The sequence below is a fragment of the Drosophila erecta genome, unplaced genomic scaffold (genome assembly GCF_003286155.1).
Source record: "Drosophila erecta strain 14021-0224.00,06,07 unplaced genomic scaffold, DereRS2 tig00000329-arrow-arrow-pilon, whole genome shotgun sequence".
Lineage (NCBI taxonomy): Eukaryota > Metazoa > Arthropoda > Insecta > Diptera > Drosophilidae > Drosophila > Drosophila erecta.
In genome coordinates this window covers 51,428-65,677 of record NW_020825223.1, presented here as the reverse complement: position 1 = coordinate 65,677, position 14,250 = coordinate 51,428, and positions in this window count along the sequence as shown.

Sequence of the window (14,250 nt, the reverse complement as noted above, 5' to 3'; positions counted from 1 at the left end):
CAGCAGATTAATACAGACGAGACAAGCAATGACAACCAAGACCCAATGTTGAACAGGCCGAAAATTTTCAGCCACAAGCCTTGGAAAACCCCAATATACAACAATTGAATACAAAGAAAATAATTTGAAATGCCTTATTGTTACCGGATCAACAGTTAACATGATATCCAAAAACATATTTGACCTACCAATCCAGAATACTAATATTCTTATTCATACCAGCAACGGATACTATACCTTCAAAGATTTTGTTCCCAACAACAAACGAATTTTTACTGCGCCCTTTTTCCTGAGAATTACGATCTCTTATTAGGAAGAAAACATTTAGCAGAAGCAAAGGCAATATTAAGTTACCGCGATCAAGAGTAGAATGAACAGCAGCACAAGAACAGAGTCATTTTCAAAATGTAAATATGGAACCTGACACCATGCTCAGACAACCGGAGAAAATTCCATCCCTATTTGAATCAGATCATGAAGGTGACAAGTTGACATTTACTAATCAACATAATCATACCATCAATACAAAGCATAATCTACCCATTTATTCTAAATTATACAGTTACCCACAGGCTTATGAACAAGAGGTCGAAAGCCAAATACAAGATATGCTAAATCAAGGTATTATACGTACCAGTTACTCACCTTACAATAGTCCCATATACAGCCAAATAGTCAGCCAAACAGAAATTTAGAATTATAATAGACTACCGAAAATGAAACGAAATAACAGTAGGAGATAGACACCCAATCCCGAACATGGACGAAATTTTTGAAAAGCTAACTATAGACCTGGCAACTATTCACCAGATCGAGATGGACCCAGAATCAGTATCTAAGACAGCCTTTTCCACCAAGCACGGTCATTACGAATATTTGCGCATGCCATTCGGATTAAAAAACGCACCAGCCACCTTTCAACGGTGCATGAATGACATTTTACGACCACTCTTAAATAAACACTGTCTTGTATACCTGGACAACATAATTGTATTCTCGACATCCCTTGATGAGCACTACAATCGCTCAGACTAGTTTTCGAAAAACTAGCAAAGGCCAACCAAAATTACAGCTTGACAAGTGTGAATGTGAAACTACATTTTTAGGACATGTTCTAAAACCAGACGGAATAAAACCAAACCCTGAAAAGATTAAAGCCATTTAGAAATATCCAATTCACCCTAAACCAAAAGAAATAAATCTTTTCTTGGACTGACAGGATACTACCCTAAATTCATTCCAAACCTTGCAGCCATAGCCAAACCCACGACTAAATGTTTAAAAACGAACATGAAAATTGATATTACCAACCCAAAATATGACTCAGCATTTAAAAAATTAAAATATCTAATATCAGAAAACCCAATTCTCAAAGTACCCGACTTTACAAAGAAATTAGTTTTAACTACAGAAGCAGGTGATGTCGTAGCGGTACTCTCACAAGAGGGACACCCACTTAGTTAGATTAGCCGAACACTTAACGAACACGAGGTCAATTACAGCGCAATTGAGAAAGAACTTTTAGCAATTGTATGGGCGACAAAGACTTTCCGACACTACCCACTTGGACATAAAAGTACATATAAGTACATAAATGGAGAAGAAAATTGCGTGGCGGACGCAATATCCAGAATAAAACTCGAGGAGACATACCTGACCGAACAGACCCAGAAAGACCTTTAAACACGTTCAACAGACAGGTGATAATTTTGAAGGGACTACCAAACATTAAAATAACCAAGTATTTCAAAAAACACATAACTCAGATTTATTACGACAATATGACCAGGCAAAAATCCGAACAATATTTCATTGACCATTTTTGCGGTAAAAAGAGTGCATTGTATATTGACAGTGACGCAGATTTCGGGATCATTCAAGCCGCACATTAACAGACTATAACACTAAATATACCAAAATTTTGCGTACCATGATTTTACTAAAAAACTTAACCACTTATGCAGAATTTAAAGAATTGATATTAAGCACTCACGAAAACTACTACACCCTGGAATACAGAAAACTACAAAGCTTTTCGGTGAAACGTACTATTTCCCCAATAGTCAACTACTTACCAAAACATAATAAATGAATGCAATATCTGTAATTTAGCAAATAGAGAGCACCTTAACAGCACCGATATGCCAATGAAAACCACACCCAGACCAGAACATTGCCGCGACAAATTCATGATAGACATTTACTCATCTAAAGGCAAACATCACGTTAGTTGCATGGAAATTTGCCAAATTAGAAGAAATAAAAACAACAAAAGGACTGGTTGGAATGCAAAAATGCACTTATGCACTAGCTGGGGAAGCCAAAAATACTAAAAGCAGACAGAGATGGCGCGTTTTCCATTTTGGCCCTCAAACGATTGCTAGAAAGTGAGTAAATTGAATTGCAGCTTAACACAATAAAGACAAGTGTAGCGGACATAGAAAGACTACATAAAACAATTAAAATTAGCATAATCAAGACATCCGACGACGACAAAATCAAATTGAGCAAAATTGAAACAATATTTAACATATACAATCACAAGACCAAACACGATACCACTGGACAGACCCCTGCACACATATTTCTCTACGCTGGACAACCAATATTAGACACACAACAAAACAAAGAAAACAAAATAAACAGTGACAGAATGGTATACGAAGTCGACTCGAGAAACAGAAAAGGCCCACTACAGAAAGGCAAATTAGAAAATCCATTTAAGTCAACCAAATATGTGGAACAAACGGACTATGACCATTACAAAATCACTAACAGAAATAGAGTTACTCACTACTACAAAACACAATTAAAAAAACGAAAGAAAAATAATCAGATTTCAATTCCACAGGTGCCTGGAACTTGATGCCATTTTTGCTTTTGCTGATCACAACAGTTCATAGACAGCAAATTCAAATTAACGATATTGACACAAACCACGGCTATCTCCTTTTTTCTGATAAACCAGTCCAAATACCATCCTCCTTTGAACATCATTGTTTAAGTATCAACTTAACCGGAATAGACACTGTAGCTGATTATTTTGAGCAAAAGCTGCGTATCGATTATCATGCACCCCAATTCAAATTTTTGTTCCAGGGTTAACTGGAATAACCCTGCAACATAGAGATAAACGTGGACTTATTAACATTGTGGGGTCAGCTTTTAAATACCTATTTGGCACACTTGATGAAAATGATCGAGCAGAAATACAGAAAAAACTTGAGACACCTTCCCATTACACAGTGAAGTTACATGAACTTAGTGACGCTATACGATTGATAAAAGACGGAATGCAGAAGATACAGAAATACGAAAATGACGACAACATCGTTAATACCCTTTTAAACGAACCTTTGCAGTTTACATACATTGAGGACCTGGAAATGGGACTACAGCTTTCCAGACTCGGACTGTTTACCCCAAATTACTGAACTACGACAAGCTTGAGAATGTAAACAGCCAAAATATTTTGAACAATTATAACATCCACTTGGATCAATTACAATGATAACCAATTATTAATCATATCCCACATACTAATTAACTTTTCATTAATAATAAAAATTAGTTAATAATAATAATCTCCCTAAGCATCCAAGAGCAATGCTCTCCCAAAAAACCACTAACATATTTCTTAAGCACAGAGGCTTCTCCTCAATATCACTTACATTTAATGTTCAGTCTTAAGTTGAACACTGAAGAATAAAGATCATAATTCATTTCGATTTGCAATTTCTTTTATTTAACAAAACTTCGGGTTCAGCGTCTTAGTTACTACAACGGTCCATTTAATAGACTCAAAAGCAAATAATAATGTAACTATATGTATATATAGATATATAAACATAAAACATAGATATGTAAGCATAAGCAGTCCGGCCACTGCTAAGTTCTACAGGCAGCACAGTCGTGACCGATTTAATTAACAAATAATTCAACAATTATTCTTCAAAGGGAACAGAACCTTCTCTGCTCCCCCTTTAATAAAGAAACAAACTAAAATTCAAAAGTGTTATCAAGCGTCCAAATGGAACCTGCTAGACTCACTGTTCATTATTATCTGGCATGAAGGTCTTCTTTATCTGCTTGATCTAAGGTTCCAAAAAGGTATGCTTAAATTGTGCTAAATAAGCAAAATTTTAAATTAGCTAAGCGGCGTTTGCTGCGCTTTGCTATTCTAATGCCATTCATTTCTCTTTTTAATTTCTCTTCTAAATATTGAACTTGGGATAAAGTTTCATATTCTTCTGATTGTTTTATTAGGTTGTAATATGTTTGTTCTATTTTTGTAATATTTACAGAAAAGTAAGTACTCGTAATTGATTGGTAAACTTATTGATCCAGTATTAAATATAAGGTAGCCATTTTTGGCTTGAATTGGGTTGTTAAACTCAAGATTTTGTCCTTGGACATGTTGGATAAAACATAATAGAAAATAGTAAAGGATCATCAAAAATGTGTTATTATGTTGGATTGCCTTGGTAGTTTTGGGTTGCGCTGGAATTATCGGTATATTTAGTTCTGCTTTTCTCCTTGTAATGTTTTTCGTCAATCTGGGTAATTTCTCCTGTCTTTTTATATGGGTTTGTTGTCTTAGATTTTACTAACGCTGCTTGTCTATATCTGGTGTCTACTTTATAACTATGTCTATATTCATTTAATTTATTAATTTTATTAATTTTCTCTTGCTGGGTGTCATGTGCATTTTTTTTATTTTTTTTTCTGTATTTTTTTTATTTCTGTAGTGTTATTATCGTCTTTGACAAATTCTATTTGCCTATTATAGTAGTTTATTGGTCTTTCCGTAAAGGAAATGTACTACTATGTACGGTAGCAGCTGAAGTGGGAGATTCGCCGTAGAAAGTTCATCGGCGACATGGTTTTCTTTTCCTGGTAAAATCAAACTTATTTAGTCTGATTTTTCATCTTTGGAGTTTCATGTTTGGTTATTTGATTTTATCACTAAGGATCTAAAATTTACGACCAAAAAGATAGGACCTTAAGTATTTAGTGGCCCAGACAATAGCTAAAAGTTATTTTTTTATTGCTGAATAATTAAGTTCATGTTCATTGAGAGTACGGATAGCGTAACAACCAGGTTTATGTTCCTGTGATATTACAGCACCTAGAGCGGCATTGCTTGCATCTGTGGTTAATGAGAATGTTTTTTCGAAGTTTGAGTAAATTAATATTGGCTGATATATAATCGGTATCTTTAGAATTTATAACGGAACCTTTTTTTAGTTTTTGTGTTATGGGTTTAGCAATTTTTGCAAAGTTTGGGATAAATTTACGGTAGAAACCTCAAAGTCCTTTTGCTAAATCTATGGTAGTGAAATATTGTGACCTACCTAGCTTATCTAGTATTTCATCCATGACAAGAACTGGGTACTTATCATCAATAGTAATTTCGTTTAGTTTGCGATAGTAGAATACTAACCTAAACATTGTTTTACCAGAAGCATCGTTTTTTTCGGTATTATCTAGATAAGAGAACAGTAGGGTGAGTTCGATTTTCGAACAATGCCTAGTTGAATCATTTCTTTGATTTGTACCTCGACTTCCTTGTCGTAGGCCTATGGGTATTTATAAGGTTTCCTATAGATTGGGTCTTTATGTTTAGTTTTGATGACATGCTTTACAGTACTTGTGTTATGGCTATTATTATTTTTCTTCATATATTGATTTTTATTTTGGCTAATTGATGTTTGATTATAATTTTGATTATTTGAAGTGTTGTTATAGTTTCAAAACTGTCATAACAACCCTTCTGCTGTACAATTTGCTGACTGTTGTTATGTCAAATATGGCTAAACTGGGAGTTTTTTAATAATTACATTTTTTACTGTATTGTTCATTGCATTTGTATAAATATGATTATGTAGATCATTATTTTCTAAAGCTAGCTTATTTATTATTTCAAAGTATTTTGCTTCAAGTTCTTCTATGAACTTAGGAATTGATCCATTATATTGTGTGTTATATAGTCGTCTCAAAAATTTTCAAATGGTGTCTGGGTCTTGAACTCGTCGATTAGGGCTTCCTTCAATTCCGGCCATGTATTAGGTGCACTGAGCTGGGATACTCGTTGGCGTCGCCTCTAATTTGCATTTCAATTGCACTGAAGAGGACGTGTAACTGAAGGACGTCAGTTGATGGATAAAGTTGAAGTATGCACTCTATTCTTCTTATGAACGAGCTCAGTTCCAGTGTAGTACCGGTAATGTTGGTTCAAGTGATTTTCGAAGAGTAGTTGTACCTGGTAGTCGTACCTGTAAATGTTGGTACATGTCGAATCTGACCAAGAGCCTGGTTCAGAAGATTCATGGACAGTAGTTGCACTTGTTGTTGTAGTAGTGCCATTATTGTTTTTTCTTGTTTTGTTTATTTTATTTAATTTTTCACTCCTCGTAGCGGTCACGCTTTTTGTTTTGCGGGCTACACACTGTCTTTGGGTAATATGCTAAACCTATGCTTCAGTTACCCTTTAGTGGTCTTGTCTTTGCAGCACTTATGTAATTTTTTTTTTTCACTTCAAGTAGCGGTCACACCTTAATGGTGGGCTACCATGCTGAAGCGGTTTTAATTATTAACCACTGTATGACTGGCGGATAGTCACTTCTTGTAGCACTGATTAGCCACAAAGTTGAAGTTAAATCACACACGAAGGTACTTTGTTGGTCACTATAAGTTTAGGACCACCGACTGCGCCAATAACGAGTTCTATTTTTATTCTTAATGGTAAAGTGGATGTATTATATCTAAATCTGGAGTGTGAGTAGAACGCTTAGCAAACCCTTGGTCGACTTTGTTTATATGAGCTCTTAGTTCAAATGGGTTGCACTCTTTAAGAGAGTTGCGCATGGAAAATTACCAGGATTTGTGCTGCGTTAGCTATTTGGTTGCTTAGCGAGAATAACGAATTTGGCATCGGCGGATGTTTATGTCTATGAATCAATTGTTTATGTTAACGCGGTCGAAATTATTATTGTCACCAAGAGCTTGGGATCTGACTTAAGTGTAAGGGTTGTAAGTTTAAGTGTGTTTCTGGGAAAATGGATTGAGTGGGAGTGATCAAGTACACACAGTGTGTGTGTGTGGTGTGTGTGTATGCGTGAGTATGTGTAACAAAGTGTTATACTATGGAACATATGCTACTATATATGTACATTTTCAAATTCAGACCCAGGGTCTAAAAAAAAACACACGATTGACTTTTATGTTTTATTAAACCGTTTTATTTATTCCATTTAAGGAAAGAACTAGAGCCTTTTGATTATTGGAAGTTTAAATTGGCTTTAGCGGAGTTATCACGGTTGATAACGTACTCAGTACTGAACTGCTGCATGGAGACATGCTTGTTGTTTTATAGGGAAAAGAGCGAACATGGCTTTGGAACATGACGCTGTGTCCATGGTTAATCGAAGGGCTCTCGTTCTTTGATTACATTTTGTGCTTAAACTTTAATATTTTGCGTTTATACATTAATGTGTGTATATAAGTTTATACTAGTGAATGATGCTTATAATTATCTTATGCGGAGTTGTGGGTGTACGAAACAATATGTAAACAATAACGTATCAAAACTTGAACCACTAGAATACATTCACATAAAAAAAATAATCGAACAACACAATCAGACGAATAATGTCTTTCAAATAATAGGTTGTCATATATCTCCCTTCCGCATTTTTGCTCTTTATTCAATGCTTTATAAAAAGTGTTACAGTGATCGGATTTAGTTCAAATATGCGCCGTTTTGTTCGATAATCTAGACGGCAACTTCATAATACCTCCCTCGTAGAAGCCCCCCTCCTTATTTGCGAAGAACTCGGACAGCCACTTTTCACAAGCCTCTTTTGAGTTCAACTTTACACCACCAAGGGTGTAAAGCTCCGAGCTCCCGTAGCTTCTGACGAGTCATCAACGAAGTGTGTGGTCTGGCGTTGTCCTGGTGGAACACTACACCCTTCCTGTTGGCCAATTCTGGACGCTTCTGGTCGATCGCCTGCTTCAAGCGGTCCAGTTGTTCGCAGTAGATGGTAGAATTAAGCGTCTGGCCATATGGGAGCAGCTCATAGTGGATGATTCCCTTCCAATCCCACCAAACACCCAGCAACACCTTCCTGGCCGTCAATCCCGGCTTGGCCACTGTTTGGGACGATTCACCGGCCTTCGACCACGACCGTTTTCGCTTGATATTGTCGTATGTGATCCATTTTTCGTCGCCAGTTACAAACCGCTTCAAGAAAGGGTCGAGTTCGTTCCGTTTCAGCAGCATATCGCAGGCGTTGATTCGGTCCAGAAGGTTTTTTTGCGTCAAATCATGCGGCACCCAAACATCAAGCTTTTTTTTGTATCCAGCCTTCTGCAGATGGCTTAAAATGGTTTGGTGACTAACTCCCATCTCCTGGGCGATGTCACGAGATGCCACATGCCGGTCTAACTCGATGTATTCCATGATTTGATCGGTATTTGTCGTCCCAGGTCTTCCGCCGGCTGGCTTATCCATGGTGTCGTTTTCACCGGCTCTGAATCGTCGAGACCATTCCTCCGCGGTTCGAAGTGATAGAGTACCATCCCCCAAAACACCATTAATCTCACGGAACGTTTCTCTAGCGGATTTGCCTTTAATGAAGGAAAACTTTAAAATAGCGCGAATTTCGGCGTTAGTGAACTCCATGTTTACACGTCTATAACTGTTGAACGCAATATCCAAACTAATCATGCATAGCGTTTTGTAGGTTATGTCAAGACCTTTCAAATTATGTATAGTATTGCCAGTAATGGATGAAATATTAGACAAGCTTGGACGCTATCACGCTTCACAACTATTGATCTAGCTAAAGGTTTCCATCAAACTACAAAAGGAATAACATCTTTCCTTGGACTCTGCGGATTGGGAAATTCATTCCCAATTTTGCAAAAATAGCGAATCCCATGACACTTAAATTAAAAAAATTAGCAGTAATTAACACAAAAGATAATGACTACAAGTCCGCCTTCGAGAAACTAAAAGTACTCATTACGTCCGATCCAATCCTAATATACATCAACTTCGAAAAGAAATTTTCGTTAACGACAGACGCAAATAATATATATAGGCGCTGTATTATCCCAAGAACATAAACCTATATGTTATGCAAGCAGAACTTTAAACGAACACGAACTTAACAATTCAGCAATAGAAAAAGAACTATTAGCTATAGTATGGGCAACAAAATATTTCAGATCTTACCTATTCGGTAGAAAATTCGACATATTAAGAGATCATAGGCCACTTGTATGGCTAAATTATATAAAAGACCCTAACATGAAGTTACAGAGATGGAAGATAAAACTTAACGAATACGATTTTAATGTCCATTAAAGTAAAGAAAATCATGTTGCTGATGCTCTATCGAGAAGATGATCCAATCTCCCTGCCGACAGTATCTACTATACATAGTGCATCAAAAGATAACCAAAATCACATTCCAATAACAGAAAGGCCCCTTAATTATTATAACAGACAATTCGAATTTATAAAAGGCAATTTCGACGACGTCCAGATAATAACATATTTACACAAAACAAGAATAAAAATCAGTTATAAAGAAATAAACGATACCTTTGCTAAAGACTTAATTAAAGAATACCTCTGTAATAAGATAAATGAAAGCGACTTTCAGATATTTCAAAATGCTTATATTCAAATCATAAGTCCCGACAATTTCACTAAAACCTCGAAAACCAGTAGCAAACTAATAGACATTCAAACATATGCCCAATTCACAGAAATCATTCTTAAAATACATAAAGAATATTTATTCCCTGGCATCAGTTCAAAGAACTTTATTATTACCCCGATTACCAAAAGGTTGTCCAAAATATCATAAACGAATGTGAAATCTGTAACATCGCTAAAACCGAACATAGAAACACAAGATTAACTATTGAAACAACCCCAGAAACCTTCAACCCCAGAGATAAATATGTCATAGATTTCTACTTAATAAACAAAAAACAATTCATATCATGTATTGACATTTATTCTAAATACGCCTCCCTGATAGAAGTAAATACTAGAGACTGGCTTGAAGCTAAAAGAGCTATTTTACGTATATTCAACGACATGGAACGACATTCAACGTATATAGAAATAGAAGCTGACAAAGACTCCGCTTTCATGTGTATTGCACTTAAACTCTGGTAAGATTCAGAAGAATTAACCTTAAATATAACAAGAAGTAAAAATGGAATTTCTGACATCGAGAGATTTCATAAAACCGTCAATGAAAAATTAGGAATAATATCAAGCGAAAATGAACCCGAAAACCAATTCACAAAATTCGAGAAACCAATCACAAAACAAACATAACACAACTGGTCGAGCACCAGCAGACATTTATATTTTTGCAGGAACCCCTTCCTATAACACACAAGAAAATAAAGTAAACAAAATTAACAAACTCAATGAAAATAGACAAGACTTCAGTATAGACACCAATTTCAGAGAATCCCCTCTAGTTAGATCAAACCCATTCAAAAAGACAGGAAATTTAACACAAATAGACGACAAACATTTTGAAGAAATAAATATAGGTAGAAAAATAATACACTATTAATCTAAGTATAAAAAGAAAAAGAAAATTAATAAAATTAAATATAATAACAATAATTCCAGAATTACTCCAGAGCATGTAGTGACCAACTTAACTTTACACTGCAATAACTCTTCAAGACACCCTCGCCCTAAATTATAGCAGCTTTTGTATAACCAAAAAGTGAGAGAATTGTCTTAGACCAATCAGGACAGAATATGATCGTACGATTGTACAGTTAGGAAAAGAAAAGCTATAGCAGCGACCACCAGCATGCAGCTTCCCAGAGCTTGATTCATTATCGGATTAAACCTCGTGGCGAACGCTCACAATTTTTGACGCTGCCCAATTAAACTTCACATACACGTGGAAATATAATTTAATTATATATATCCAATCTCATAAAAACAAGAGTGGGATATATCAATAAATTTCCGTGTGCGATTTGTGTGAAAGTGGCAAAGAGATTCGACCCCAAGGCGTAAGGAAGGCCAGGCCTATATAAGAGCATTTGATTGCTCTACAGCCGACTACCCCCCCGTCTCGTCGACCCACCGCATCAGCTCATGGTTTAAACCCCGTTCGTTCCAAGAAGAGGCCACGAGGCGACCTAACCTTCAGCCAACAAGTTACGCAACCGGCCACCTGCCGAATAATAATAAGCCAAATATATTGGAAGGCTAGAGCTCATCCAGATTATTCAGCTGTGCAGAAGTTTAGACGACCGGATCAAATTTAATTATATTTGGACATCATCAACGTTACGCAGTGAAGATCATCTCCTATGACCAACGGAGGTCTAACTTTGTGATTCCGTCTTATCGCAGCGCAGTGTAGCAGTCAGCGGTCTCCTAAGGTCTTATCGCTGCAGTGCTGCGGTTACATTTCGTGTTTTGTTTTGATTCTTGATTTTCTTTTGTATTGCCATTAATAATGAATTAAATACTCGCAGATTGACGGAACTTTTGGTATTTGAATAGGAATTTAACTTAGAACCTTTAAAGTTTGACCTACAGCTCGACAATGTCAACGTGAACTTGGGCCCAACTGGGATTTTTAAGGTCGTGAGTACTACAAAACAACAATGAAAAAAAAAAACATTATTATGAATTACCTATATTAAAATTCTAACAAAATGCCACTCGAACGTCTAAATAAAATAAGATCTGCATTTGACTAAAGATTATATTATATTTGCTAATTTTGTATTCCATTACTTATATATTTTCTTTATACTTTACTTTTATATACTTTATTTTACTCACTGAATATAAACGAAAATGAAGAGTTAGAGAATGACTAGGATAATTATGCGTAGATTAAAATTTATTAGTTTGTAAAAGAGATTTTTGACGCTGCCCAATTAAACTTCACATACACGTGGAAATATAATTTAATTATATATATCCAATCTCATAAAAACAAGAGTGGGATATTTCAATAAATTTCCGTGTGCGATTTGTGTGAAAGTGGCAAAGAGATTCGACCCCAAGACGTAAGGAAGGCCAGGCCTATATAAGAGCATTTGGTTGCTCTACAGCCGACTACCCCCCCGTCTCGTCGACCCCCCGCATCAGCTCATGGTTTAAACCCCGTTCGTTCCAAGAAGAGGCCACGAGGCGACCTTACCTTCAGCCAACAAGTTACGCAACCGGCCACCTGCCGAATAATAACTGGCCAAATATATTGGAAGGCTAGAGCTCATCCAGATTATTCAGCTATGCAGAAGTTTAGACGACCGGATCAGATTTAATTATATTTGGACATCATCAACGTTACGCAGTGAAGATCATCTCCTATGACCAACGGAGGTCTAACTTTGTGATTCCGTCTTATCGCAGCGCAGTGTAGCAGTCAGCGGTCTCCTAAGGTCTTATCGCTGCAGTGCTGCGGTTACATTTCGTGTTTTGTTTTGATTCTTGATTTTCTTTTGTATTGCCATTAATAAAGAATTAAATACTCGCAGATTGACGGAACTTTTGGCATTTGAATAGGAATTTAACTTAGAACCTTTAAAATTTGACCTACAGTTCGACAATGTCAACGTGAACTTGGGCCCAACTGGGATATTTAAGGTCGTGAGTACTACAAAACAACAATGAAAAAAAAAAAACATTATTATGAATTACCTATATTAAAATTCTAACAAAATGCCACTCGAACGTCTAAATAAAATAAGATCTGCATTTGACTAAAGATTATATTATATTTGCTAATTTTGTATTCCATTACTTATATATATTTTCTTTATACTTTACTTTTATATACTTTATTTTACTCACTGAATATAAACGAAAATGAAGAGTTAGAGAATGACTAGGATAATTATGCGTAGATTAAAATTTATTAGTTTGTAAAAGAGATTTTTGACGCTGCCCAATTAAACTTCACATACACGTGGAAATATAATTTAATTATATATATCCAATCTCATAAAAACAAGAGTGGGATATTTCAATAAATTTCCGTGTGCGATTTGTGTGAAAGTGGCAAAGAGATTCGACCCCAAGACGTAAGGAAGGCCAGGCCTATATAAGAGCATTTGGTTGCTCTACAGCCGACTACCCCCCGTCTCGTCGACCCCCCGCATCAGCTCATGATTTAAACCCCGTTCGTTCCAAGAAGAGGCCACGAGGCGACCTAACCTTCAGCCAACAAGTTACGCAACCGGACACCTGCCGAATAATAACTGGCCAAATATATTGGAAGGCTAGAGCTCATCCAGATTATTCAGCTGTGCAGAAGTTTAGACGACCGGATCAGATTTAATTATATTTGGACATCATCAACGTTACGCAGTGAAGATCATCTTCTATGACCAACGGAGGTCTAACTTTGTGATTCCGTCTTATCGCAGCGCAGTGTAGCAGTCAGCGGTCTCCTAAGGTCTTATCGCTGCAGTGCTGCGGTTACATTTCGTGTTTTGTTTTGATTCTTGATTTTCTTTTGTATTGCCATTAATAATGAATTAAATACCCGCAGATTGACGGAACTTTTGGCATTTGAATAGGAATTTAACTTAGAACCTTTAAAGTTTGACCTACAGCTCGACAATGTCAACGTGAACTTGGGCCCAACTGGGATATTTAAGGTCGTGAGTACTACAAAACAACAATGAAAAAAAAAAACATTATTATAAATTACCTATATTAAAATTCTAACAAAATGCCACTTGAACGTCTAAATAAAATAAGATCTGCATTTGACTAAAGATTATATTATATTTGCTAATTTTGTATTCCATTACTTATATATATTTTCTTTATACTTTACTTTTATATACTTTATTTTACTCACTGAATATAAACGAAAATGAAGAGTTAGAGAATGACTAGGATAATTATGCGTAGATTAAAATTTATTAGTTTGTAAAAGAGATTTAATGGAACTGTTTACTAAACTGAATTTATATAAATGGAATTATAATTGAAGATATATTGAAAAAGAATGGATTGTGAATAAATAGATTTAATGGTTTGTCGAGTACTTATGTTGAACACTTTCTTAAATATGTGGTAGAGTTATTTTGAACTTGGCCAAGGGACAATGTAAATATTTTAAGTAGCGTTGTCATGGTAGGGAGGGTAAAGACTTAGGGAATCATTAACATCCAAAATTCCCAATACTTATCAGAATCTGTAGCTTATCTTCACACGTGTCGGCG